Genomic DNA, 26,834 nt, shown 5'->3' with positions numbered 1-26,834 from the left:
GCTTGATTTTGACATCAGATTCATTACATAGTACATGCTACCCTAAAACTACATATGCTCTTATGTCTCAGCTTCCTAGAAAGGCTGAAATTTCAGGCAGGAGCCCTTATGCCTAGCTTGATCATACTCATTTATGTAAAGTGAAAGGCATGTGGCAGAAAGGAAAACTGACTAGGCATGTGGCCTGAGGGGATGAGGGTAAAGAAATACAGCCTAGAGTGGGTCACAGATAACAGCTAGCCAGATAAAGCTGTCAGAACCAATCAGGGCTGGACACTTACCATCTGTTCATTTTACTAAAGTAAAATTATCATCAGCTACAACTGAGCCGCACATATGTGGGCCCAGCACCTCAACCACTGCACAGGGCAGCGGAGGGCCCTCAGCACTAACAGAGAGAGAGCAGCAGCATGCTCCTGGGCCTGAGAGCCTGGGTCCAAACCAGCTTTGATGGTAATGACTACCAATCTTGAATATTTTCTTATAATGGAAAACAAGGCTAAGGCAGCACCCAAACAAATGAAACATTGAGATATAAATCCAAACTACAAGAACCAAGTAAACGAGATGCTCTACAGACAGGAATACTCAGTACTATCAAGACACCATCAACATTCCAAACTCAACAAAGGATTTAGTTCAGTCCCAGCCAAAATCATGATGTTAGTCTGTGTGTATTAGCAAACTGAGTCCAAAACTTTTATGTAAGTTAATATGCAAAAGATCCAGAATAGCCAACTTACTACTGAGGAGAGAAACCTGGACCTCAAGGCTATCAGGCTGTACTAATCAAGACTGGGACACCAGTGAAGGAGGAAGAACAGAGCTTCCAAAACATGCAGGCACAAAGACCAACAAATGCTGCTGGAGTGATTACAATAATAACAAATCCCGGGCACCTGAGGATTAAGAACATGGGCTGCTTTTCTAGGGTACCTGGGTTCAATTCCCAGCATGCACAAGGCAGCTCACTAATCTCTGGGGATGGAACATTCATCTCTTGATCTTACACACCAAGTCAAACACTTGGTGCACTGACACAGATGCAGAGAGGAGGGGATAGGAGGGAAAGGAGAGGGGAGGGGAAGAAGAAAGAGAAAAAAATAAACAATATTGAAATCCACACACAGACCTCAAGTCATTACAGCAATGGATCAGATTGATACCAAAATGTGAAACATAGAACTATTTAAAACTTCTCAAAGATAAAGAACCTAAGGCACCAACAGATCACAGGAGTGACAGGACAAATTCATGAAGGACACAACAGATAATCAGGACTTAATTTAAATTAACATTTTCGATGGGCAGTGGTGGTGCATGCCTTTAATCCCGGCACTTGGGAGGCAGAGGCAGGCGGATCTCTGAGTTCGAGGCCAGCCTGGTCTACAGAGTGAGTTCCAGGACAGCCAGAGAGCTTCACAGAGAAACCCTGTCTCAAAAACAAACAAACAAACAAACAAAAAAAGTATTAAAAAAAAAAAGAAAACAGTTGGGCTGGGAAGACGGCTCAGTCATGAAGGTGTGACACCAAACAAGACTCACTTTCAGATTCCCAGTACCCCCGGTAAAAGCTAGATGCAGTGGCGAGTACCCGCAACCCCAGTGCCTCAGAGAGCTTGCTGGCCAGCCAATCCAGCTTCATCAGTGACCTCCAGGTTCAGTGACACAGACAACCTGCCTCAAAAAGTGAGCAATGCACTTATTTGAATTCTGGCCACGACATTAGCAAGCATGTACATGTGCAAACACAAAATAAAGAAATGTAAAAGAAGGAAAAGGATACACATATGGGAATTATGCATATGAAAAATATTCAGTATCATATACTGACCATGAAAATAGAAATTAAAATGTGACACTGCCACACACCTATGGAACAGCCCGAATCAAGACAGAAGGCCCCACAAACCACGGGGAGAATTCTGTGAGACTCTATGGTTTTTTTTTTTAATTAAATATTTATTTATTTATTTATTATATGTAAGTACACGTAGCTGTCTTCAGACACTCCAGAAGAGGCCGTCGGATCTCATTATGGATGGTTGTGAGCCACCACGTGGTCACTGGGATTTGAACTCAGGACCTTCGGAAGAGCAATCGGTGCTCTTAACCACTGAGCCATCTCTCCAGCCCGAGACAGTCTGATCTTGTTGCTGCTAGAAATACAACAGAAACACTTTGGAAGAATTCTTTGTTGATCCTTATAAAACAATACAGCCTTAGCACATATGCCAACAATTATGATACTTGATATCTACGTAAACTCACATACACACACAAAAAAACCTTATGTCTACCCAAAGATGTTTCTAGCAGCTTTATTCATAACTACTCAAACTTAGAGCCAACCAAGATAATCAGTAGGTCACCAAATAAAGCCATGTTCATGCAGACAGTAGTATACGCTGCACTATAGAAAAAGGTACGATAAACAGGTGGGAGAAGACAGGAAGGAGATCTGAAAGCATTAGTACTCTAAGAAGCAATTCTGAAAAGGCCACACATATCTGAATCATCAGCATTGTATATATAGCCTGAGAAAAGCCAAACAATGGAGACTGAACAAAGATCCCAGATGGCCAGGGTCAGGGAGATGGGGACAATGTAGGGAGGGAGATGCTTCACATAATACTGTACGGCAGACACACATCATGACATATTTGTCAAAATGTACAATGAGCAGCTGCTTGACATGGAACTCTGGGTAATACTGACTGGCCACAGGGAGCAAGACCCAGGCGGGGACTTCTGACTTCATTGCAAACCTAACAGACCTAAGCAAACCAATTCTTTTTAACACACTGTTACAGACTAAAACTTCATAATCACTACTCTATACTCTCAAATTACATGAAGTAAGAAATTAACAACTTCCATTGCTTTTCAATATAAGATGAAATAAAAATAAATAAATATGCAGCCAGGCATTGTTGTATCATACAAAACAAAGTGCCTCTCACCAGCCAATAAGTCAACAACTTTCCACTCTGTCTGTCTGTCTGTCTCTTTTCAGGTCTCACACAAAGTGGGCAATTGCTGATCACTTCCATCCCACATATGAACACCCACCCCCTTTGTTTTATTTAAAAGTTTTAAATTAGATACATTCAAAATATCTAAACAGCTGCACCGTTCTGGGTTGTGTCTGCAGTTACAGAATGGTATTCAGTTAACAGAGCAATTCTCCCACAGCAGGTGCGCCACAGACAACTCAAGACCTAAAAGCCACCCCACATGCCACTAGGATATTCTGCGCACCAACAATAATAGCTTTAATCTACATGGCAATCACAGCACAATTCTGTATCATGCCAGGTTACTGGCTATGGAAAACATCTACCCGACAAGGTTAGCTAAAGACATACTTAAGCCGGGCAGTGGTGGCACTAAAGACATACTTAAGCCGGGCAGTGGTGGCACACGCCTTTAATCCCAGCAGATTAAAGGCTTGGGAGGCAGAGGCAGGCGGATTTCTGAGTTCGAGGCCAGCCTGGTCTACAGAGTGAGTTCCAGGATAGCCAGAGCTACACAGAGAAACCCTGTCTCAGAAAACCAAAAAAAAAAAAAAAGTACTTATACACACCACCATTACTACCACCACCACCCTGGTTTAAAAAAAAAAAAAAGTTACCACCTTATATTTCAATGTTTTCTCTTTTAAAGGCATAAGCAGTAACAGGAGTGTTGCATACTTTATAGTAAAAAAAAAAAAAAAAACACCACCAACTATGCCGAAACCTGTTTCATCTTCATCTTCCTCCTCTTCCCTAGGGCTTCTAGCCATGAGGTTCCTCAGTTCTACAGAGCATTCTCCTCCACCTCAGGAGCTTTTCAGTTCTCTTTCCTAACAAGCTCTGCCACCTCTGCCACAGCTTCAGGTCCCCCTCTTTGGCAGCTGTGGTCCTCTACCCACCTGGCATCCTCTCCAAAGCTGGCTGGGACCTCTCAAGTCACCCAGTGCTAAGAGATTTACTACAAAGAACACACGTGGTGGGAGAAGGAGCATGGAGAAGAAAGAGAAATAATGTAATTATATTTTAATTAAATTAAAAAGAACACATAGGACCATCTTTGTTTTTCTTCAATGAGACAGAGAGCCTATGAATCTTTTCTATAAAATTGTATTTAACTGCTTACATGGCTGCATAACTCTAAGAAATACACTTCAAATAAAAAATTAAAATGAAAAAAATTAAGAAATAATTTTCAAAATGCTCCAAAATACAACTCCTTGAATAATCGGTTTCCCTGCCCCCTGGTATCCTGCACACGGGCATCCACTATGCCCTGTTTACAGAACTGTGTATGTTTATCACAGTATCAACACACTTTTTAAAAATTACCTAAGTGTAAAAAATAAAATCCCAACTACTTCTGAATTTACCTATTAAATCTAAAACTTCTATTATTTCATTTAAAATTATTTTAGGTATTCATGCAATTATAATCTTTAACTACTTTGGTATCTCTCGCAAATAGAAGTGAGCAATGTCCAGCAATGGGGCACCCAGCAATGGGGCACCCAGCAATGAAGCCTGGCTAAGCTTTACCAGACAGACACCTTCCCAGCCAACCAGGCAACTCAAAGCCAGCTTTGTCATTCCATTTCCAACCTGCAGAATTTACCATTTCTTATTATTTCCTCAAATTCTTGAATTCCTAAAATTTAACTACACATCTGTATATACATCGTATGTATGCCATCAAAATGAAAGCTCCTTTTCAGGTGATTCGGAGTTACTATACACGTGGTCAGCTTCTTAGATAAAACTGTTTATTAATAAGACCAGAGATTCCATCACTTTATATGCTCCTGTTGGAAGAGATAAAGCCTGTGCAGTCTAACCTCTTTAAAGACTTTTAAATCTAAATCTATCCCTTTGGTAACCTTTAGAAGAAAAATTATAATGACTGCGTATCTACAAAAAAGAAAGAAAGAAAGAAAGAAGGAAGGAAGGAAGGAAGGAAGGAAGGAAGGAAGGAAGAAATCCAAATCTTTTTTTACAATTACTTGTGCTTTTTAAAAATACAGCTTTATTATGTTCAGAATCAGAATGAGAAACAATCAAGTCATATTACAGAAGGAACAATTAGCCGGGTAGTGGTGGCACATGCCTTTAATCCCAGCACTTGGGAGGCAGAGGCAGGCAGATTTCTGAGTTCGAGGCCAGCCTGGTCTACAGAGTGAGTTCTAGGACAGCCAGGGCTACACAGAGAAACCCTGTCTCAAAAAAAACAAAAAAGAAAAAGAAAAAAAAAAACAATTAAGGCGTAAAACTAGGGGCTAGAAAGATGGCTCAGAGTCAAGTACCACATAAATGAGGAAGGGAATGCAGATCCCTAGAACCCACATAAGTCAGCTCAGAAGGCAGTGAGAGGAGATCCACAGAGCCAGCTAACTATCTAGAATAACTCAATCAGTAAAAGTTCCTGCTTCAATGACTAAGGCTGAACATGACTTAAGATACCCAACATCCACCTTGAACCACCACACATGCACACATACACATACATGCAAGTATATACACATAGACAGCATACATGCATACACATGCACACAAAAGTTCAAAATCCTTTAAAAAAAGAAAGAGTTCAAGCCAAGAAAAAGACAGTCATGTGTTTCACAAGCTGTCAGTAGTTGCTTAAAATGAATATATATTAGCTTGATTTAATTTTGCTCCCTGGGTTAGAATCAATGTTCTGATCATTCCAATAGAAGGGACACGGGGATTTTTGGAGAAAGAACTGAACTAGTGGATTTGGAATAGGAAGTACAAGATTAGCCCAGGATACTACTATATCTGACAGAAAGTGCTAGCAGAAAGCGAAAGGTAACATGTGCCTTTAATCCCAGCACTTGGGAAGTGTGGTGCTTTGAATATGGTTGGCCAAGGGAGTAGCACTATTAGGTGTGGCCTTGTTAGAGTAGGTGTGTCACTGTGGACATGGGCTTTAAGACCTTTGTCCTAGTTGCCTGGAAGCCAGTTGTCTCCTAGCAGCCTGCAGATGAAGATGTAGAACTCTCAGCTCCTCCCGCACCATGCCTGCCTGGATGCTGCCATACCCCCATCTTGATGATAATGGACTGAACCTTTGAACCAGTGAAGCAGCCCCAATTAAATGTTGTTCTTTAAGACTTGCCTTGGTCATGGTGTCTCTTCAGAGCAGTAAAACCCTAACTAAGACAGGAGAGGTAGGAGGATCTATGAGTATAAGGCCAATTTGACCTATGTAGCACAGGGCTACAAAGTGAGAACTTATCTCACAAAAACAAACAGGAGCCAGAAGAACACATTAAAACAATAGCATCACATTATAACTCAACAAACAAAAGAAACCCACAGAGGACCACAGAGGCATGATAGAGTGGGTAAACAAATACAAACAATCACTTATAAAGAAGAACATTCAACTATTACTTGAAGTAGTGGGGGTCAAACCAATCCAACCACTGCCCAGAAAAGACCTACGACTGTGGATGCTAGAGCTACCAAGCAAAGTGCTACAGAAAAGGTCATTTGTATCTCCCCACATCTATATTCTTTTTGAGCTGGAAGCCGACTGGAGACTTTACACAAGCAGAACACTGGATCTCCCATGGATCTACCACACACTGTACCACATGAACTCCACAGTGGAACACACAGGACAATCACTACCCAGTGACAACACCTGGACATGGGACCGGAAGCAAGTGATCAACTTTAACACTCACAGGGACCTCAAACCCTAGCTGAGACAAAATGAAATAGGGACATTTGAGACTACCCTAAATAACCACAGCCTCCGGCCAAAGAAAATCAGACAAAGAAATACTTTTCAAAACTGTCACGACAGTCAAGACAGAGAAAGAAATCCCAAGAAATTAGGAGTCTAAGGAGCCAGAAAACACAGGACAGGATCCTGAAACAGCAGACAGAAACCTGGGAAATACTGAGGCAAGGCAACTGAATGTACAAAGGAAAGCTACCCTACCTCTGCAACTGTCCTTACGCGAACCTAAAATTCTTCACAAAATAAGATAAATTCACAATAGTAAACCTTCACAACAAGTGTGTGTAATTATAATCAAGTACAGATGATAATTCATGAAAAAAAATTAAAAACTTTAACTTTGCTAAAAAAAAAAAAAATTGGCAAAGGGCTACTGCAGTGGCTCAGAGGTACGGGCATCTGCACAAGGTCACAGACAAGGGCCATGTTCATGCCCAGTACTCCAAAAGACAAAAACAACAGGCTTTTAAACTACTGTTATGGCAGCAAGCCTGTAATCCTAGCGCTTAGGAGGTGAAGGCAGAAAGAAGCTCAGTACTCAGGTCAAGTCCATCTGAGCACATCAGATTCCACCTCAAAGAAAGGGGGATGGGGAGGAAGGGAGGGAGGGAGGGAGGGGGAAAAAAGAAAGTTTCTAAAGTGAGTAAGTTCAGTAACAATTACACCAACTAGAATCAGTTCCTAGCTCAGTCTAGCTCTGGGAAGCAGGTCTCAATGAGGGTTCCTCACTCTTCACTGCTGCAGTCTCTCCAAGTCCTGACCTTCCTACTTAGGCTCTGTCCATAACCCAATGGGACAACAGTCCCTTTCCCTACTCCCCAAAAACGAAAGCCAGAGAGCACAGCCGGCAGCAATGAAGTCTTTCTTTACTGCACCTATAACTGTTTACAGTTTCATACATGTATACAATGGAGTTCGACTACCCTGACCCCCATCCTCTCTTGGCATCCACTTGTAAACTCCTGCTCGCAGTAGCTCTTCCCTGTAAGAGACTCGCTCACAGTCTTGTCTTTTCTGTTTTACTTTGGTATGGAAGTATCCAATGGAGGCTGTTAAGCCCCCAAAGGTATCTATCCACAGACATCAGAATACAGGTAACGATATAGCCAACACGTGTCCTCATGCACATCTATGACACTGTACCAAATGAACTCCGTGCAGAATCAGGGTCCCTTCGCCACCGCACACCAGGTGCCCAGCTGGCGCCCTGCTGATCTGCTTCAAACAATCCTCCCAGTTCCTTCTCACAGAAAATGCCCTCTGGCTGGCAGAAGCTCTCCTGTGTCCACCCTTGGCTCCTTCCCTGTCGCCTTAAGACAGAAACTAAACCACTTGCCAGAGAAGGCCAAGCGGGTAGGTCTATGCTACATCTACTTTCCTGCCCTTTACCACGCACAAGTCACTCCTGTCCTCTACTCAGAAATACTCAGCATGTACAGACTACTATTTAGTTAGAGGGGCATCTCCTGAAACGTACAGTATTTAAAGTTTTACACACCTACAAATAAAGTGATTTTGCTTTAAAAAATTACCAATGCAAAGAGCATTTTCTCTAATTACTTAATATATTTTAATACAATGTTTCTAAAATGTAAACAGAGCAAAGTGAAACTTTAATACTTAAACATGGTTTGATTTTCAAAACCATCCTGCCAACTATGCATTAGAGAAAAAAGTCACTCCCAGTCATGAGTGTGGACTGAGTGTGGACTGAGTATGGACTGAGTGTGGACTGAGTGTGGACTGAGTGAGTGTGGACTGAGTGTGGACTGAGTGAGTGTGGACTGAGTGTGGACTGAGTGTGGACTGAGTGAGTGTGGACTGAGTGTGGACTGACTGTGGACTGAGTGTGGACTGAGTGTGGACTGAGTGTGGACTGACTATGGACTGAGTGTAGACTGACTGTGGACTGAGTGTGGACTGAGTGTGGACTGAGTGTGGACTGAGTGAGTGTGGACTGAGTGTGGACTGGCTGTGGACTGAGTGTGGACTGACTGTGGACTGACTGTGGACTGAGTATGGACTGGCTGTGGACTGAGTGTGGACTGAGTGTGGTTGGTAGATGTTTTAGCAGTAGTCTCTATAGTTTAAGAGGATGTGACTAAGTCTCCTTATGAAATGAATGAATACAACTTTCTCTTCAGCTAGATATGAATCTTTTTGTTGTTGTTGCTGTTGTTTTGTTTTGTTTTTTGGTTTTTACAAGACAGGGTTTCTCTGTATAGCCTTGGCTGTCCTGGAACTCACTCTGTAGACCAGGCTGGTCTCGAACTCAGAAATCTGCCTGCCTCTGCCTCCCAAGTGCTGGGATTAAAGGCGTGAGCCACCACCTCCCAGCTAGATATGAATCTTTGAGGTTAATTTTAAGTGAGGTGTCTGAGAAATGTTTTAGTACCATGCATCTTCCATGTAATCTGACCAGCATGATTAGGTCATGTATGTAATTAAAGGGCTGGGAGTAATGAAAAGTGGAGGACAAGGCAGAGTCCGGGGTGGTAAAAAACCAAGCAAAGGAAATTCAAAGGAGACAGCCAGGTGTGGTGGCTCACTGCACGCATCCCACAAGTGAGGTGAAGACAGCAAGAGGGCAGATCACCCCAACCTTGCAGTTAGCCTGGGCTACCAAGGTGCAGGCCACCATGGGACAGAGTAACACACCCTGCCCCCCCCCAAAAAAAAGAAGAAAAAAGCCTTAGGTCACAGCAGGCTTACATTACACATCAACTCATTTTACTTTGGTGAGCTGAGTATTTTCTTAAAATGTTTTATATACACTGAGATTATTTAAATACAGAGTAAAGAGGGCTGGAGAGATGGCTCAGCGGATAAGGTTGTGTATTGTTCATATGGAAAAACCAAGTCTGGTTGCTAAAACCCAAGACAGGCAGCTTATCTCCTCTCCAGAAGAAGCAGTGAAGCCGTTGGCCTCTACGAGCAGCTGTGCTCACATGCACAAAAGCACACACAAAAAATAAACACAGACACGGTACCATAAAATAAATAGAATTTCTAATTTTTTTTCCAGGACTAGGCTTCTCCATGTAGACCAGGCTGGCCTCAAACTCACAGAGAAATCCACCTGTCTCTCCCTCCGAGTACTAGGATTAAAGCCTTAGAATTTCTTCCTAAGAAATTACAATGTCCCCAATATTTGTGTACAGAACTTACTTCCCTCCCTCTAAGTGCCATCACATCCCTACTGGGGAGCTGCTCCTGAGGACACTCTCCATCTGTACCCTGCTCCCTACACAAACTGAAGAAAATCACAGATATTATCAAAAGAGAACCTTCAGTCTTCATTTAAAAGCAGGTTTATTTGAAAAAGCTGGATGACAGAGCTGAAGAGATAGATGTCACTTCTGAGTAAATGGCAATCTTGAGTACCATCCAGAGTGGACCAAAAGCCCAGCCTTCCAGCTATAAATGGCTAGCTCCGTCAGTCCCCAGGCTCAGGGCCTCCAGCTTGGGAGCAACACAATCTAATACAACTAAGGGATCCCTTCTCAAGCTCCACTGCTCAGAGTCCTTCAGGGATTTTTCAGGTTAAGTAGAGTAGTCTTTAAATTCAGATCCTGTCATTATACTTCAAAGTCAGTAAAGGACCAGACTATTATGAAGGAGTGAAAATAGCTAGACTGTCGTGTCAAGACATCCCTGGTACTCAGGTCTGGTTCTGGCTGTACAGACAGCCAGGGGACCTGCTGCCCTTCCCTAAGAGAGTAATTCATTGAGAGTGTTGTATTCCTTATGTTGATGAGGCCCCTTACTGAATCAACCCTTTCAGAAGCTTGCTTAGGGCTTCTATAGCACAATCGCCTGCACTCTGACTCACTGCCAACTTTAGGAAGTAGATCAGAAGGTAAACACCACCTCCTCCCAGGTAAATGGAGCTAAAAGTAACCTCTGTCAATCTAACGGGGAGCTTTAGCCCACCTCCTATGACTGAATAGTAAAATATCTGGATGGAAAGAAATGAAATGTAACTTGTTGAAATCTAGTATCTTAGCACAGCTATTTTAGTGTCAGTTCTCTCTAGTACACCATTGCTCTCTTCAGACACAACAGAAGAAGGCACCAGATCCCATTACAGATGGTTTTGAGCCACCATGTGGTTGCTGGGAATTGAACTCAGGACCTCTGGAAGAGCAGTCAGTGCTCTTAACCGCTGAGCCATTTCTCCAGCCCCTAGTATCTATCGCTTCTTCTTTTTTTTTTGTTGTTTTGTTTTTTGTTGTTGTTTTTTTTGTTTTTTTGTTTTTTTTCGAGACAGAGTTTCTCTGTGTAGCCCTGGCTGTCCTGGAACTCACTCTGTAGACCAGGCTGGCCTCGAACTCAGAAATCCGCCTGGCTCTGCCTCCCAAGGGCTGGGATGAAAGGTGTGTGCCACCACCATCCGGCTGGCTTCTTAAACTATCCCTTTACCTATTTTTTTTTCCAGACTGATTCAACTGCTGAGAACCAGCTACAGTGTGTAAATACCATGTAATGTCACCTCCTGTAGCCCACCCTAAATGCCAGCTTCTTAAGAAGCAATATCACACGGTAAAAGTAAATCCATTTAAAGCTATCAGTGGGTCAAAAAATACTAACTAAACACCTGCAGATCCTGTTCCAGGTACTGGGAGAGTGACAGGGAAAGTTTAAATATGCAGAAAGGAGAAGGTATCAACAGAGAAAGATTTGTCATAGTAAAATGGTAGTAGTAACAAGAGACCTAAGGGTCACATATGTGAGCACTAACAACTTCAATGTGCATGCCTATCTCAGGGCAGCACATGAAGGTGTGTCTTCTACATATTCTCAATGCAACTGTGATTGGTGGAAAACTTCGATTTATGCAAAATCAAATGCTGAAGGCAACAGGAATTTAAAACAGAAAAATGGGACATTCAAAACCCATACAACTGAAGAGGCTAGGCTAACCTCCAGGACAGGCTTTAAACTGGGAGTTAAGGAGACTAGGCATAAACCTATTTCTACAAACTGGGCAGTTCCAGGCAAGTCCAGGCCTCAGAAACTGCAGACCTCCAGGCCTGAGGCAAGGATAATGGGTCAGCTACAGTTTCCAGACTTCCCCAGCAACAGTTTCCAGACTTCCCCCGAGAAAATTTCCAGCCCCAACCCCCAACAGGTTACCATAAGGGTCACCTACCCTGGAATTCCCTAATGTGCTTTAAATCAGTCCTGCAAGCTCTCTATTCTGGTAATAGGAAACTCCAGCATGCTGGACTTCTATAGAATAAAACACTGCATTTACCTAGTATTTGAGTTAGGTATCATTCTTTAGCAAATCATGGACCCTTATACAACTTTAAAACAAACATTACCAAAATTAATGATCCAAATTAAAACACTAATAAAAACTTTAGTGGCTAATTTCTCATGAGAGAAATGTTTAATTTCAGGTAGAAAAACAAAAGGCAGACTGTTTGAGACTGCTAAATAAGACTTGAGCAGAATCCAATCCATGGAGCACAGATGCAGGAAGACAGAAAGCGTGGAGCCCTTGGAGGAATCCCATAACTGCACGTGTGAGGACAAGCTAGTCTCCGTATCACTTGCCAGGCCAGCAGACTATAGTGTGGGCCACTCCCAAAAAGGCAAAGGGGGAGGTGGGGAGCACTGAAAAGCTGGCCGGCCAAACACCCCTGAACTGGAAGAACTCAGTAGGCTCCTGAGCTGCTATGGCTCGTGAGCTCTACTATTATTACTCAGGCAACACAAGAACCAGGAGAGGGTGCAGAAGCCAGAGCAGCTGTCTTGTTACAGCCACACAATTTCTGTTTTCCACGCCCTGAACCATTCTTTTGAGCTTGTCTTCAAATTTCCACTCTACTTAAACCCATGAGAAATATGCGGCATTTTGTGAGGAAAGGAAGTTAGTAAATTAAATGATTCCAAACTTTCCTTTATTCCTGAACTCACCAGTTTTCATCCCACTATCCATACTGACACTTGAACCCTCAGGCAGCTTCAAACCACAGCCATTAATGTACACGTGTGATGTCATATGTGCATGTGGGCACGGAGTGCCACCATGCACAAGTGCAGGTCAGAGGACAACTTCAAGAAGGCATTTCTCTCATACCAACATGTGAGTCGCATGGACTCAAACTGAGTCTTGGAGGTAAGCAACCTTACCTCATGGGCAACATCATAATGTTTGCTTAAAGATAACAGTAAACTACTGTCTCAGGCAGGGGCGAGGGGCACACTTCTCAACTTGTAGAAATCATCTATGCCACTTTGTCAGAACAAAGGGAACAATCGACCAGGATGCCCATCCACAAGACTGAGTCATCTTGACAAAGAAACCCAAGAAAGACAAAGGAGTCATGAAGCACTGCAGCCTGCTCTGCACAGGAGCTGACCCACAAGGAAAGACTGAGAACTAACAAGTGCAGAAGCTCGTCCACAAGCGAGCAGAGTGCAGCCACAAGGGGTCAAGTTAGCCACCTAAAAGGGTCGGGAGACTACAAAAGGAAAAGCCCAAAGGAACAAATTCCTCCTGACTGCCACACAGAGCAACACCAGGGCAATGTGCCAGCGCAGACTTCTCACTGCAATATCCTTCATGAGTTAAAATTCCCTGGTGAATTTCTAATTCTTTGAGAATATCAGTGAGGTAGTGTGGCAATCACTTTAGTTCATCTGTAAACCGGAAGCCCTGCGCTCTCAAACGCAGATCTGGTTCTGAAGAAATAATCTAGATGCTCCTTCTGACAGACCATTTGAAAACGCCAGACCCCGACAGCTCAGTTACCTTCTTACCCGCACATCCCTCTACTCCACACTGCTCCAGTAGTTTGGATTATCTAGGAAATATGCATCAGTAGCTAAGGACGTGGCCAGCTCACAACCATGGGAGCCACTTCTATTTCTCCCAACTCTGACCCTCTTTTTTCTCTTCCATCTGTTTTGTTGCCATTCATAACCATGAAATGAAGGAGCCCTCCTATCAGTCAACATGGAACACAGACCTGAGAAGAAAGTGAAGTTCCTTCCATGACATAGCAAGTGACTCAAGAGCCAGCAGGAAACCGAATGAATGACTTGTGTACTGCATAGCCTCAAAGCCTTACATGTACATCAGAGGGAAAGGGCAGACCATCTGAGGAATATGGTGGACCAGAACCTGATAATCCTTTTTTGTTTGGTGTTTTGGTTTTTTGTTTGTTTGTTTGTTTTAAAGATTTATTTATTTATTATATGTAAGTACACTGTAGCTATCTTCAGATATCCCAGAAGAGGGCATCAGATCTCATTACGATGGCTGTGAGCCACCATGTGGTGGCTGGGATTTGAACTCACGACCTTCAGTAGAACAGTTGGCACTCTTAACCACTGAGCCATCTCTCGAGCCCATGTTTTTTGTTTTGTTGTGTTTTATTTTTGTTTTTCAAGACAAGGTTTCTCTATCCTAGAACCCACTGTGTAGACCAGGCTGGCCACGAACTCAGAAATGCTGGGATTAAAAGCGTGAGCCACCACAACCCAGCTGAGCCTGATAATCTTTTTTTTTTTTTTTAAGATTTATTTATTTATTTTATGTGTATGAGTACACTGTAGCTGTACAGATGGTCATGAGCCATCATGTGTGTGGCTGCTGGGAATTGAACTCAGGACCTCTGCCAGCCCTGCTTGCTCTGGCCCCACTCTCTCCGGACTAACACACTGTAGCTGTCTTCAGACCCCCCCAGAAGAGGGCGTCAGATCTCATCACGGATGGTCGTGAGCCACCATGTGCTTGCTGGGATCAGAACTCAGGACCTTCGGAAGAGCAGGCAGTGCTCTTACCCGCTGAGCCATCTCTCCAGCCGGAGTCTGATAATCTTATACTCTGAGCACCATGAATCAGAGGGACAAGGAGCTGCTAGACCAACCTCTTCTCTGGGCTTATATGACCTTCAAAGAGACAAAGTTCTGGAAGGACCAGAAACCCTGAGGTCATCATTTGGAAAGCCTCAGCAATTCGGTATGAACAGAGTCTGCAGTTTGAACTTGATCGGGGCTCCAGGGGAAACACTGCTAAGACAAGACTCCTCAGGGAGACCCCACCTGGTTCCAAAGAAACAACTAAACCAAGGGCATGTCTGCAGACATCTGACCGAGAAACAAGTGATGGCTCGCAGACCCCAAGACAAGACTTTCAGAGAAAGCCAGGCCCAGTGACTCACCTACGATGCCAACACTCCGGAGGCTGAGGGAAGAGGATCAGCGCAGGGCTAACCTGGGCTACATAAGAAAAGTCAAGGGCATGGAACAATGAATATGGCCATCATTGGTTTGTCTGTGTTCTGCCACTCAGAATGTCAACTTTCTTCCTGTTCTGAATACTGATTCTAAACTCAAACATAGAAAATTATATTTCTATATTACCTCAAATCCACAGTTCCCAAGTTCACTGAATAATAAAATATTATTAAATATTATAATCAATTTATAGGTTTAAAAAGAACGGTCATCGGACATGGAGAAATGCAGTTGGTGACTAGGAAGCCTTCTTCCTGCTAGCTTTGCTCATTTTCATAGTACTGCAAGTTGTTACCTGGCTGCTGGAGAAGATGTGCCCTCAACTGTCTCACACAGCAGTCAACTATAATCACTAGCCCGCTAAAATGTGCCTCTAGGTCCAATAGTGGCCATTATGTTACAAGGGTAGCCGGTGGCTTTTTCTCTTTTCTTTTCTTTCTTTAATTGGTTTCAGGGCCAGTTCCACAAGAAGAAACTTCTATCTGGCACTCTAAGTTTAGCCAAGAACCCATGGCTCCAGAGTTGCAAACCAGAGAGGTGTGATAATACTATTACATTGCTAAATGGACATAATATTAAACCAGCTCTAGATAAACATATCTGTACCCACACATTAGTGCAGCGCTCAGGCCTTCTGAGACAGCTTCTTTGTGCAGTGGATGAGTTATTCCACAATAGTCAGCATACAGAGAGGATCTGCGGAGTATTCATGCATGCATGGGTTCCCAGAGTTCAGGAACAGCAAGGACAGTGGGTAGGCAAAGGCTGCAAGAAGCAGAGGTTCAGCAGGACTGTGCTAAACAGTGTCTCTAAACAGGGCAGGACTGACACCCTCGGAAACTCTCAGCTGCTATGGCTGCCTTGTGAGACCTGCATAATTATCAAGGCTAGCCAACATTCCAGTATAGAAGGGAGAGGGGTTCATTAGCTCCCCTAACTAAGTTGATCATAACAGCTGATGGCTTCTGGGAGGACAGTCAGTTTTATTTAAGGGTGGGTCAACAATGTTCTACTGGCCGACCTCACACAAATGTGCATATGAGCAGCAGAAATTGAACTAATTAGAATTTTAAAAGGTAAATTTAAAGAGAGGGAAAAAGAGAGAGAGGGAGAGTGCAAGCAAGAGTGAGTGAGAGCATGAAGTTGAGAAGAGAGGTAAGAAGTGGAAACACAGAGGAAAATACAATCAAACCTGGGGGAGGGGAACAAACAGGAAAAGTACAGAAAATGACTGTAGGCCCTGTTAACAACCCCCGTGTGCTTAGTTATTTCAGTTACTTCTGCACACAGAAACCATGTCATTTCGTCCAGGGTTCAATGAATACCAATCACATCATAGTTTGTCATGACATTTACATATACATGGGAAAGGGCTGACTCAAGAGAAAGCTGTGCAACTTCTCTACCAAGGTAGTGACTTTCCTCTTGAAACATCAGTGTCACCAAACACAACCTAAAGCAGCACGTCTGGGACAAGCACGGTTTCAGATTGCTCTAAGCTCAGCACTTGATGAGAAGTATCAAGGTTAATCTCTACCGTATAAAAATCTGCCAAACTGGGCTACCAGAGAACCTGCCTCAAAAAACAAACAAAACAAAACAAAACAAAACAAACAAAAACCCTATACATTTCAAACCCAGCAAAACTCTATATTGGCCAATCTTCTCAACGACACTGCGACTTCCCATGCAAAGGCCAGCAGGTTGTGGGGATGGTCTACTGAGGAGCAGAGCTCATTCAGCTCTCAGCACCCACATCAGGCAGCTCACAACCACTGTACTCACAGGCACAAACCTACACTCGGCACAGACACATCATAGTTTAAAAACATCTCTTTTAATGTTAAAGGGCACGAGGCAGCAGACAGTTTCAACTGAGAATTCCTTGCTAGCCCCATACTCACTCCTGTACATGCATCCTCATTTCAGTCCTCACAGTCGATCCAAGAACAAAGAGCTATCCTTTCCTTCTACTTCCAGATGTGCAAACCATGGACTATTCGCATGATCTCACAAAACCATCCATAGAAGAGCAGGAGGGACAGGAATCAAGCCAGCACATCCTGGAGCCAGCGCTTCAGTGTAGTGACATGCTAGAGGAGCGTCCGCTGCCAGCTCCAACAGACCCTGTCCAGTCTCCAATTACTGCTCAAGAGAGGGCTCCGTCTCGGGAAGGCTAACACACATCCAGTCATTTAGCATGAGAACAGAGCATTCAAGTTACTCCAGCAGAAGCTGAAAATGAGGTCCACAAAGAACTGGAAAGGGAGCCCCTGCATCAGCAATCTAAATTACCAATGGATAAGTACAAGTGACACAGCTCTAAGGGAGAGAGAGCAATTGCAACCAAAAGCAGAATAGAAATCTAATGTTTCCACGGAGTCAATACACTTCCCATATTATATAAGATCGACACGGCAACATAGTCCTACCATACCAAAGATTACCATAAGACTAAAACCAACTACCAGACTACTAGAATTGGTTTTCACCTGAGTAGTGCCTTTGAAATAAGAATACTGAGGTCTTTCTGGAAAAGTAGAACTTTTTATTTCTATCTACCAACTTTAAAAAAGACCCAGCTACAATAAATATCAACATGTGGTGTGGTGGCAGAGGCCTTTACTCAGCATCTATAAGGTAGAGACAGGTGGATTTCTGTGAGTTCATAGCCAGCCTGGTCAACACAACAAATTCCAGGTTAACCAGAGTTGCATATAGTAAGACCCTGTTCTCGAAAACAAAAAAACAAAACAAAACCCAACAACAAAATATTCCACCACATTTCATCATATAACACTCTAGAAATGAATGGATCTAGCTCTTTCAGAACTGGGTGGAAAGGTGGAAGAACATAACAGATCTGTCTCCTTAAAGGTCTGTACGTTTGCCATACAGCCCAGGATAGCCTTAACCAGGCAATTCTCCTGCCTGCACCTCCTGAATTTGGGAATTAGAGGACTGAGCTACCATGACTGGCTCTTCCCTCTTCTAATTAGCCAAGTTAAAAAGATTCTCTTTTTCTTTTTACTTTTATTTTTATTTTATTGAGACAAGGTCTCACTGACTTTGTAGACCAGGCTAACCTTGAACTTAAGAGATCCACCTGCCTCTGCCTCCCTCCCTGGAATTAAAAGAATTACAATCAGTGTAGAACATTAAAAACTGCTTAATTGAGGGCTGGCAAGATGGTTCAGCAAGTACACTACCAACCCTAAAGACTGGATTTAATTCCCAGGATACACATGGAAGGAGAACAGATTCTACCACGTTGTCCTCTAATTTCCAATAATTAAAAAAAATATACATTCAGGTAAAGTGGAATTTTATAAGAAAGAGTTGGGCATGCTAATACGTGCCTACAACACCAGCATTTGGAAAACATGAGTCCAGCAGTTCAAGACACTAGCACAAGCTATATAACAAGACCCACTAGGTTAGCATGGGCCTCTGTCTCTGAAACAAACTAAAATTAAATAAATAACCGACTCAGAGCTGGCAAAATGGCTGAGACTGATCCCCAAAACCTACATGGTAGAAGGATAAAACTGTCTGCGGCAGTTTGTCCTCTAACCTCCATACACAGTAAAGCACGAACGCACGCACACACGCGCACACACACACACACACACACACACACACACACACAGAAAATGTTTAATATTTTTTAATTGACAGACTTGACATCACAACAGAGAAGTGACATACTGAGCATACTAACTCAATCATTAGTTGAGTGAGAAAACCTCCAGTAGTATTTCAATTCACTACCTTGATATAAATTTACAGAAGCTAAATGATTTCCCCTCTGTAACCATGATTTGGGGAGCAGGTGTGTTAATCATCTGCTGGGCTCAATCCCCAGCAACAAAAAATAAAAGGGCTGAAAAGATACCTCATAGGCAAACAGGCACCCCACCAGGCCTGAAGCCCTGACTCCAGCACCCAAAGGCACCAGGAGGGAAGGCGAGCCGACCCCCAGAAGTCACCCTCCACAGGCATGCAGGGCCTGTGGGAACACACACATCACAAATGTAAAAAATAACAATAGTTCTAATTAAAAGCCAAGGTAAGTCTCAGCTTAGTACTGGCTCCATGTAAAACGCTGCCACACGTAAGTAAACACACAGGAGTAAGGGACCCACAAACCCGTAAGCCTGAAGAGTCACTGATGGCTCTCCACCGGCTCTGACTTCTAGAGCACAGAGAGGAGTCACTGATGGCTCTCCACTGGCTCTGACTTCTAGAGCACAGAGAGGAAAGTCACTAAGTCACTAAGACCTTCGACCTCCGGGAAAAAAAAGACCCAAGTGCTAGGCTATGGAACATGACGCCCCAGGGAAAAAGTCAAGCAGTGCATGAACAGACCATTCAGTGCTCTGCTGTGACCCCAGCACTTAAGAGGGGGAAGCCAAAATCATCCTCAGCTGGGCATCCAGAAAGAGACCATGCCAGCCAGGACTGCATGGAACTCAGCTGAGAGGGAGGGTGGAGGGGGAGGGGGGAGAGAGAGGGGGAGGGAAAGAATCAAGTAGATTAACATCTAACTCCTAAAAAGTAAAATTCACTATATTTATTAGATTTTCTAACTACATCTTTGCCTAAAATATTAAAAAAAAGAACCAGTCATGGTATGTCAATCTACAATTAATCCCAGCATTTGGGAGACAGAGGCAAGAGGGTCAGAGTTCAAAGTCAGTCTGAATTACATGAGACATGTAGGAGGGAGGACAAATTTGAACATCCAGAGGAGTTTCACATAATTACTGAAACCAGACCTGATAGACACATCTGTATCCCACGTAGTTGGGAGGCTGAGGTTGGGGGAACAGGAGTTCAAGGTCAAACCGTGCCACAGAGCAGCACATTTTCTCGAAACCACAGGAAGAAAATATTAAGTATGCGGGAATGATCATCTCTGACTTTACATCGTCTCCAGGCTTTTCCGTTCTACTTTCTCAAGGTACCACAGGGAGAAGTTGGCCACGCTCACGTGGCAGCCTCCATCCCTCCATCCTTCCACTGCCTAGTGCCCCTCAGCCAGCACCCTGAGCTAGCTCCCCTGCAGTTTCTTCCTTCTCTGGGCTCTCTTTGAGAGGCCACGCGTACTATGCGCACATTCTGAGCTACAGTTTCCACACAGGAAGCAGAGCTCAACTCACTTTGTTCACTCAAAATCATGCTGGAACGCACACATTTTTAAACTCTACATTAGACATTTTGAATGGACATAACATCAATTCCATTGCTGTTAGAGTCAATTACCCTGGGAGGTTAGAATGAATTACATGAAGAGCACCATTGTGCCATAAAACCCTTCAGGGTCTTCTAGTGGATGACACACATGTACCCTGAAGAGACGGACCTATGTTGAATGCTAGTATGTTAAAAAAATGATGCCGAAAGTCAAGCTCCAGGGCTCATCAGAATGTTATAACCAAAGAAAGCTAAAAACACAATTTTATTTAGGTACCTGGCTGAGGAAAGTCTGTGTTAAAAGGCCAAGAGGAAAAGATTAAGTGCTAGTAGAGTGTGGTAGTGCTGCTAAGAGGCAGGGCAGGGCTGCTGCAAGATCCTGACCAGATGAGGCTAGGTATCTAGTAAGACTCTTTCAAAATGCACATATACATACCAAAGACCTAAAGGTAAAGAGCATCCAGAGAGCCAAATCCTGTACATCTTTACAGGAAGCAACAGCTTAGAGCAACACTTCAAACAGCAACGATGCAGACGTGGGAAACAGATGAAGAGCAGGCTCAGCTGTGCTCGGTTCAAAGCCTGGGCTACACGAAGATGAGCTACTGTCTCAACACACACAAATCCTGAACTTTGAAGCGTTATACCTGGCATATGCGCAGGTCGAACATCCCTAACTAGAAAGAACACAATCAGAAATGCTCCAAAAAGCCAAACCAGACCCTAGCACACACTCCACCCTGACCTTAGGTGACAAGACACTAACAAAACGGGCGAAACTAAATCAAACATGGCATCACTTTATGCTGTGCTACAAGGTGCACAGGAGCCAAAAATGACCTTCAGATTCAGACTCTGATTCCATGACCGCGATCCCATGATGCACAAAACCTGAGTAAAAAAAGTCCAAGACATTTCTAAGTCCCGGGCACTTCAGATAAGAAGCAGTCAGCATGTGCTACGGGATGAAGTTCATTAGGTGATAACATTCCTAACTGGACTCACACTCCCCCTTAATACTGCAGATATTATTCAGGTCAAGGGACAAACCTAGCCCGGCGGAGATAGTACACACCTTTGACCTCTTGTCATTTAGAAAGAAGGTAGTGGTAGATGGATGTTCTGCCAACCAGATCTCTGAGTTCAAGGGTAGCCTGGTCTACAGAGAAAGTTCCAGGGCACCCAGGGCTACACAGAGAAACTGTCTGAAGAAAAGGACACAAACCTACCCACTTTCTTTGAACACATAAGAATGAACCAAGTTTTCTCCCCCTGTCCACTCCCAGCAGCATAAAAACTGAGATGACAGAACAGTCCCGTGGCTCTAACACTCCTAGGCCCAGGAAGTCTAAGTCGGACCGAGGAGTCCAGTACATCAATGCCGCAGGCAGGAATGCCAATGCTCATTCTAACACAGGCCACCTTTACCTGAAAATAATACTTAAGCTCGTGATACAATAATCAAGAACTTCCACAAATTCTCCAAGGCGCTGCAGCACACAATGGCACAACATGGCCTACCTGTATCCACAAAGAAAGCAAGAGAGGGAAGGGGCTGCTACATGCATTACATGCAATGGAATCAGAGAGCTTGCCGTGACTGCAAAAGATGTAGAGCTAAAACTAGGCAAAAAAAAAAAAAAAGCCAAGGGAAAGGAAGGGCGTGGCGACAAAGTCCAAGTGGTAACAAGAGCTACAGGATCTGAGACGCAAGCAGTTCAGCTGCCAGAGAGGAGCACAGAAAAGCGAACAGTGGAAAAGAGCCCTAAAGGCCAGGCTGAAGCCCGTGACCTCAGGACAGTTGGCAAACCATTTCAGGTTTTCCAGGGGAGACCTAACTGATGAAAATCAATTAAACAATTGACACTGTCAGCAGTTACAGTAGATAAGAGAACTAATCTGTTCCGAAAAACACAGGAACAGTGATGCCCAAACCAAACCCAAAACTCTCCCACATCCGTGGACTTCCTGCGGCCACAGAGTCCCTGCTCTTCGCACACCACCTAGGCCCGTGCTCCCCAGTCACGTTTAGGGTGCCAGCTGCTCGTACTGTCACAGGACTTGTCAAACCACCGCACAGTTCTGACACACAGCACGAGTGCCGCTGAGTATTAAGACCTGTACGAGTACTCGGGAGGAAAGCTCTCTTGGCGGCTTTAAACATGGACTGCAGACCCATAACCGGTCAAGGCCGGAGGGCAGACAAACATCTACCTGGAATACACACCACAAGTACTGCTGAACTCAGCTTCAAGAAGTCCTTTAGCTAAAAACTTGAAAACTGTTTTCAGTGGGACACACAGATGTGAACCCTAACCACAACTGTCAGAAGAGACAGTAATCGAGGCATGGGACCAGCCCCGTACCCCACCCCACCCATCCCACTAACCCGCTGTCCAACCAAGAAAATGGATGGGCCCAGGAAATGTTGCCAATACGGTCTAGTTCTTCATGAGCAAGCCTCAAGCACAGCTGTGAGTCTAAAGAATGCTGGTCATTTCAAGAATGTGGCCCAGGAACTCAGGGAAGAGACCTGCCGAGGGTTTTTCATGGCATTATGCCCCCCATGGAAAGGAATAACAAGATGTAAAACATGATACAAAGAAGTCACCTCCTAACCCAATGCACAGTTTGACATTGGCAACGCACACACAGCAGGCCAACCACGGTTCTCAACACTACACATCCACGAGCTCCACTGTCTCAACTCTATGATACAAGGGGAAAACTTAAGGCCTAGGCACTACCCTCACCCTCAGGGACACCACCTGAGAGGCATAGAGACTGAGTAGTTAGCAAAAGCGCCCTTGCACAGACCACTATAGGACAACACAACATGCAAGAACCCTCTTTCAGAGCTGTGAGAAATGCTCACTTGGGGTGAGCACACTCTGCTCTCTACTTTTTTTTTTTTTTGGTTTTGGTTTTGGTTTTTCCAGACAGGGTTTCTCTGTGTAGCCCTGGCTGTCCTGGAACTCACTCTGTAGACCAGGCTGGCCTCGAACTCAGAAATCCGCCTGCCTCTGCCTCCCGAGTGCTGGGATTAAAGGCATGCGCCACCACCGCCCGGCTGCTCTCCACTCTTAATACTCTCTTCCTACCACCAGTATATGGAGGCTACCTTTAAAATCAGGAAAGACAGGGCCTGCCCAAGACACCACACCTCAGCAGACAGAAGGCTTAAGCATGATGCCAGGACTCCTAGACTACTCACCAGAGGTACCTCTGAGCTCATCCCAATTTGAAACAATTCGTCTGTCAGGAAATCAGAAATCCAAACACTGGCAAAGCAGCAGGGAAATGTGTCTAGAAGGCGCATGGAACAAGGGTCAGAAAGACCTGGTGGAGGCCTCTTCAACGCCTAACAAACACCTTGGAGTACTTTTCTACCTCATCACAGATGAAGCCAACACTACAAGCTGACCACAGGGGATCAGTCTGAATGCCTCCACGACAGGCCACAGGCCGTGCCTCCTCACACCTTCCTGGAGGTGGCTCAGGCAGAGTCCCTGTCCTCTGGCTTGCTCTCTCTCTCTCTCTCAAAGGGCAATAAACTGTGCTCTTACTAAGTAGGATGCCACAGGCTACAGTCAGTCAGGCTCCTGACCATCCCCACAGGCTCTGTTGGTGGCACTTCAGCAGGCAAAGTGAAGGCCACAGCCTCAGAGGAAGGTCAGAGGACAAACTGCAAATGTCTCCTGCTCACTGCTTTCGTCTTCCCACTGCAGGGATGTACACTGTAAATATTTCTGAAAAGGACTCAAATTCACATGCACTAGAAAAACAGTTGTAAGCAGAGCCAATGTTTCTGCCATCTCTCTCTCCCCTGAGTTCCAAAGCACTTCTCTCAGTTTGTATGTATCAAATCTATAACAAATTGTTTCAACTCCTTCTACACCTGCTCAGTGAACGTCCACAGTAAGCAGCCTAGAACAAACTGTGGAGCACACTGCAGTTACACTTCATCACCATACGTGAACTAGCATTTTCCTCAACAGGTTCAGGTTTCAAAGTTCCATGGGTCACACACCCTTAGCATCAGAGACCCCATGTTTATAAAGCAGTAGCTGCCCTTTCCGCTCGCTAGCTTGAAAGCTTACCAGTTTCACAGGAAGCAGTTATTTCTGGTTCTCTTGGCAGACAGGTATTATGATAATCAGCCTTGCAAAAAAAAAAAAAACCTTAATTAGATGGAGACTACAAGGACCAAAAGAGGTACTTGGGTTTATGTAAAAAGTTAAAATGGTTTACTGGTCTTCAACAAAAGTCAATACAAATATAATATCAAGGTTGGGCAGTAAGTAGCTCAGTGGTAGAGCACTTGCCTAGCCTAAGTGAGGCTCTAGGCTCAATTCCCAATATTGCCAAAACACACACACACACACACACACACACTCCATTTACCACCAGAGTCTCCTATGTTAACAACATGGACAGATTACAAGTGTGCTTCAAAGACAGGGGGAAGTGAAAAGAATTTTGAAGTCATTAACAAGTTAAGTTGCTTAGCTTTTTACACATATTTTCTTCCCTCTCAGGATTAGCGTTTGTCCTAAATTCTAGAGATCCAACTCTTCAAACGACTGGAAAGAAAAGTCATTTGAGTGTTTCATGTTTGTGACTACAGACTTCATCCCATTCAGGACAGCAAAACTAAGAGAGAAATCTCCAAGGCAGCAGAAAAGCCCCTACTTCCTCTGCCGCGAAGGGCACAGAGGACCTGCTCAACTCCTCCGAGGCATGCTGCCGACCTACCGCCCCTCCCCCACCGCGAAATGACAACTGTTTCTAGAACTCTCGGGGATAGATAATTTGGGAAGTCTGCCATTAACTCCCACGACTCAATCCAACTGATACACAGTGTTTTTGTGCAGAGAACGATGCCCTACTTCCCCAGACTGTAAACTTATTAAAGTGATGAGAACACACAGTCCCAGGAAGTCAGGGATTACTGAAGTGCTCCAATAAGCATGGGTCTTATTTAACAAAACTGAACGTGATTCACACAGGGAAACCCAAAACTCATTGACTACCTTCAATGGGCCATCAGGATACGGCAAAGCATTTTAACTAAGTTAAATCAGTAAAACAGGGCCTTGTATTACTAGCCCAAAAAAAGGAGCTTACTTTACACTGGGGGGCGGGGGGGCTTTCAATCTCAAGATTCAAACTAGAAATAACACATCATTTCATCCACCGTACTTTATTAACATGTTTAGACCAGCATAAGGTTCTTATATGGGGAAACAAGAAAGCCAACAGTAAACACCCCTAATTATCTGTAAATGGCATATAATCCTTCACCCTGGGGCCACTGAAGTCCAAGGTTTTCAAACAACTCCAGACTCCAGAAATGTAATGTTTAGCTACAGTTCCAACTCTTCTGTGTGATCACCAAATTATTTTCAGTGTTGGGTAACCTAACAAAGAGAGCGTTTCTTAAAAGCCACCCAGCCCAAATGTTACACAGAACAGACAGACCATTTTTACAACCTAAATTTAATCAACATTGAGAACTTTCAAAATTACCGAACACTCTTAGCACATGCATGATTCGCCTCGAGCTGCCTTTCAACATGGAATTACACTTAAATGAAAGTCAGCCGCTGTTCCAAAAAAAAAAAAAAAAAAAAAAAAAAAAAAAAAAAAAAAAGACACATCGGTTGCAAAGAGGAAGTCACCCAGCAAACACTCACAACGTGGCCTCTAGACTGTCAGAAGATAATGTGACTTGTGTGCCACCCCGAAACTTACCAGGAAGCTGACAATAAGTTTGCCAACTGTATACACTTCGGACCCAACTTTACCGAGGCTGTGGCCAGGGCCTCCTTGCGGAGAGGCCACGGGCACAGGGTGCTCACACGCGCGTCCTGAGCGAGCGAGCGAGCGAGGCCGGGCCGCGCCCCTCCCCCGCCCGCGCCCCAACAGCCGCCCGCGGTCCCCGCCGCCGCCCGGGGTCTCCGCGCCGCACGGCCCGGGGGATGCGCGACCGGGCGACCGCAGCCCGCGCGCCTGAGCGCGGACCGGCACCCATCCCGAGCCCCGTCCGCTCCCCCGCTAGGCGAGCCTAGGGCGGCTGCGGCCCCGCATCCAAGCCTGCGCCCCCAAGCCCGCTCGCCCGGCCCCGGCGCCACCCGCAGCCCGGCCACCCCGGACCCGGGGGGGGGGGGGGGGGGCAGCACGTGAGCGCAGCCGCCCCTCCCCCGCGCCCAGGCCAAGTTCGCGGCGCCCGCCGCCCCGGGCCCCGCGCTCACCTGCTTGGCGACGCTGTCCCCCTCCAGGGCGCGCGGCGCTCCCCTCCTGGCCGCCGTCGGCACCCCCGAGGCGCCCTGGGGTGCGGGCGCTGACAGCCGGGCAGCGGGTCCGGCGGGGGGAGGGGCGCGGGGGCAGGGCGCAGCACCGAGGCAGGAGGGGAGCTGTTACTAAGGGAGAGAGCCAAGCGCGCGAGCGGCCAACGGCTCCGGCTCGGCACCGGGGAGCGCGGGGACCAGCCAGGCACAAATGAGCTCCGGGGCCCGCGGCGGGCGACGGCCGCGCAGCAAAACAAACCCAAGCGGCCTGCGCCGGGCGCGCGGGGAGGGAGGAGGGAGCCGGAGAGCGAGGAGGGG

The 26,834-nt window shown here is 45.0% G+C and overlaps 1 protein-coding gene across 7 annotated transcripts in view; it reads right to left on the bottom strand.

Annotated features, from left to right (window-relative positions):
• Positions 1–26,810, bottom strand: part of Tbl1xr1 (TBL1X receptor 1) — a 137,557-nt gene extending 110,747 nt beyond the window's left edge. For 2 of the 7 annotated variants that reach the window (XM_031376438.1, XM_031376443.1), the window contains exons 1-2: positions 26,481–26,810; positions 24,327–24,387 (exon numbers count right to left, since the gene is read on the bottom strand). The gene's annotated coding sequence lies outside the window, so the exon portion shown is untranslated. Of the gene's footprint in view, positions 1–23,440; positions 23,533–24,326; positions 24,388–25,980; positions 26,146–26,480 lie in introns of those variants that run through there. The other 5 variants (XM_031376440.1, XM_031376441.1, XM_031376444.1 and 2 more) reach the window with 5 other exon arrangements.
• Between the last annotated feature and the right edge of the window lie 24 nt (positions 26,811–26,834).

The sequence above is a fragment of the Mastomys coucha genome, unplaced genomic scaffold (genome assembly GCF_008632895.1).
Source record: "Mastomys coucha isolate ucsf_1 unplaced genomic scaffold, UCSF_Mcou_1 pScaffold17, whole genome shotgun sequence".
NCBI lineage: Eukaryota > Metazoa > Chordata > Mammalia > Rodentia > Muridae > Mastomys > Mastomys coucha.
The sequence above is the reverse complement of the archived record's forward strand: the minus strand, read 5'-3'. Positions and strand labels throughout refer to the sequence as shown.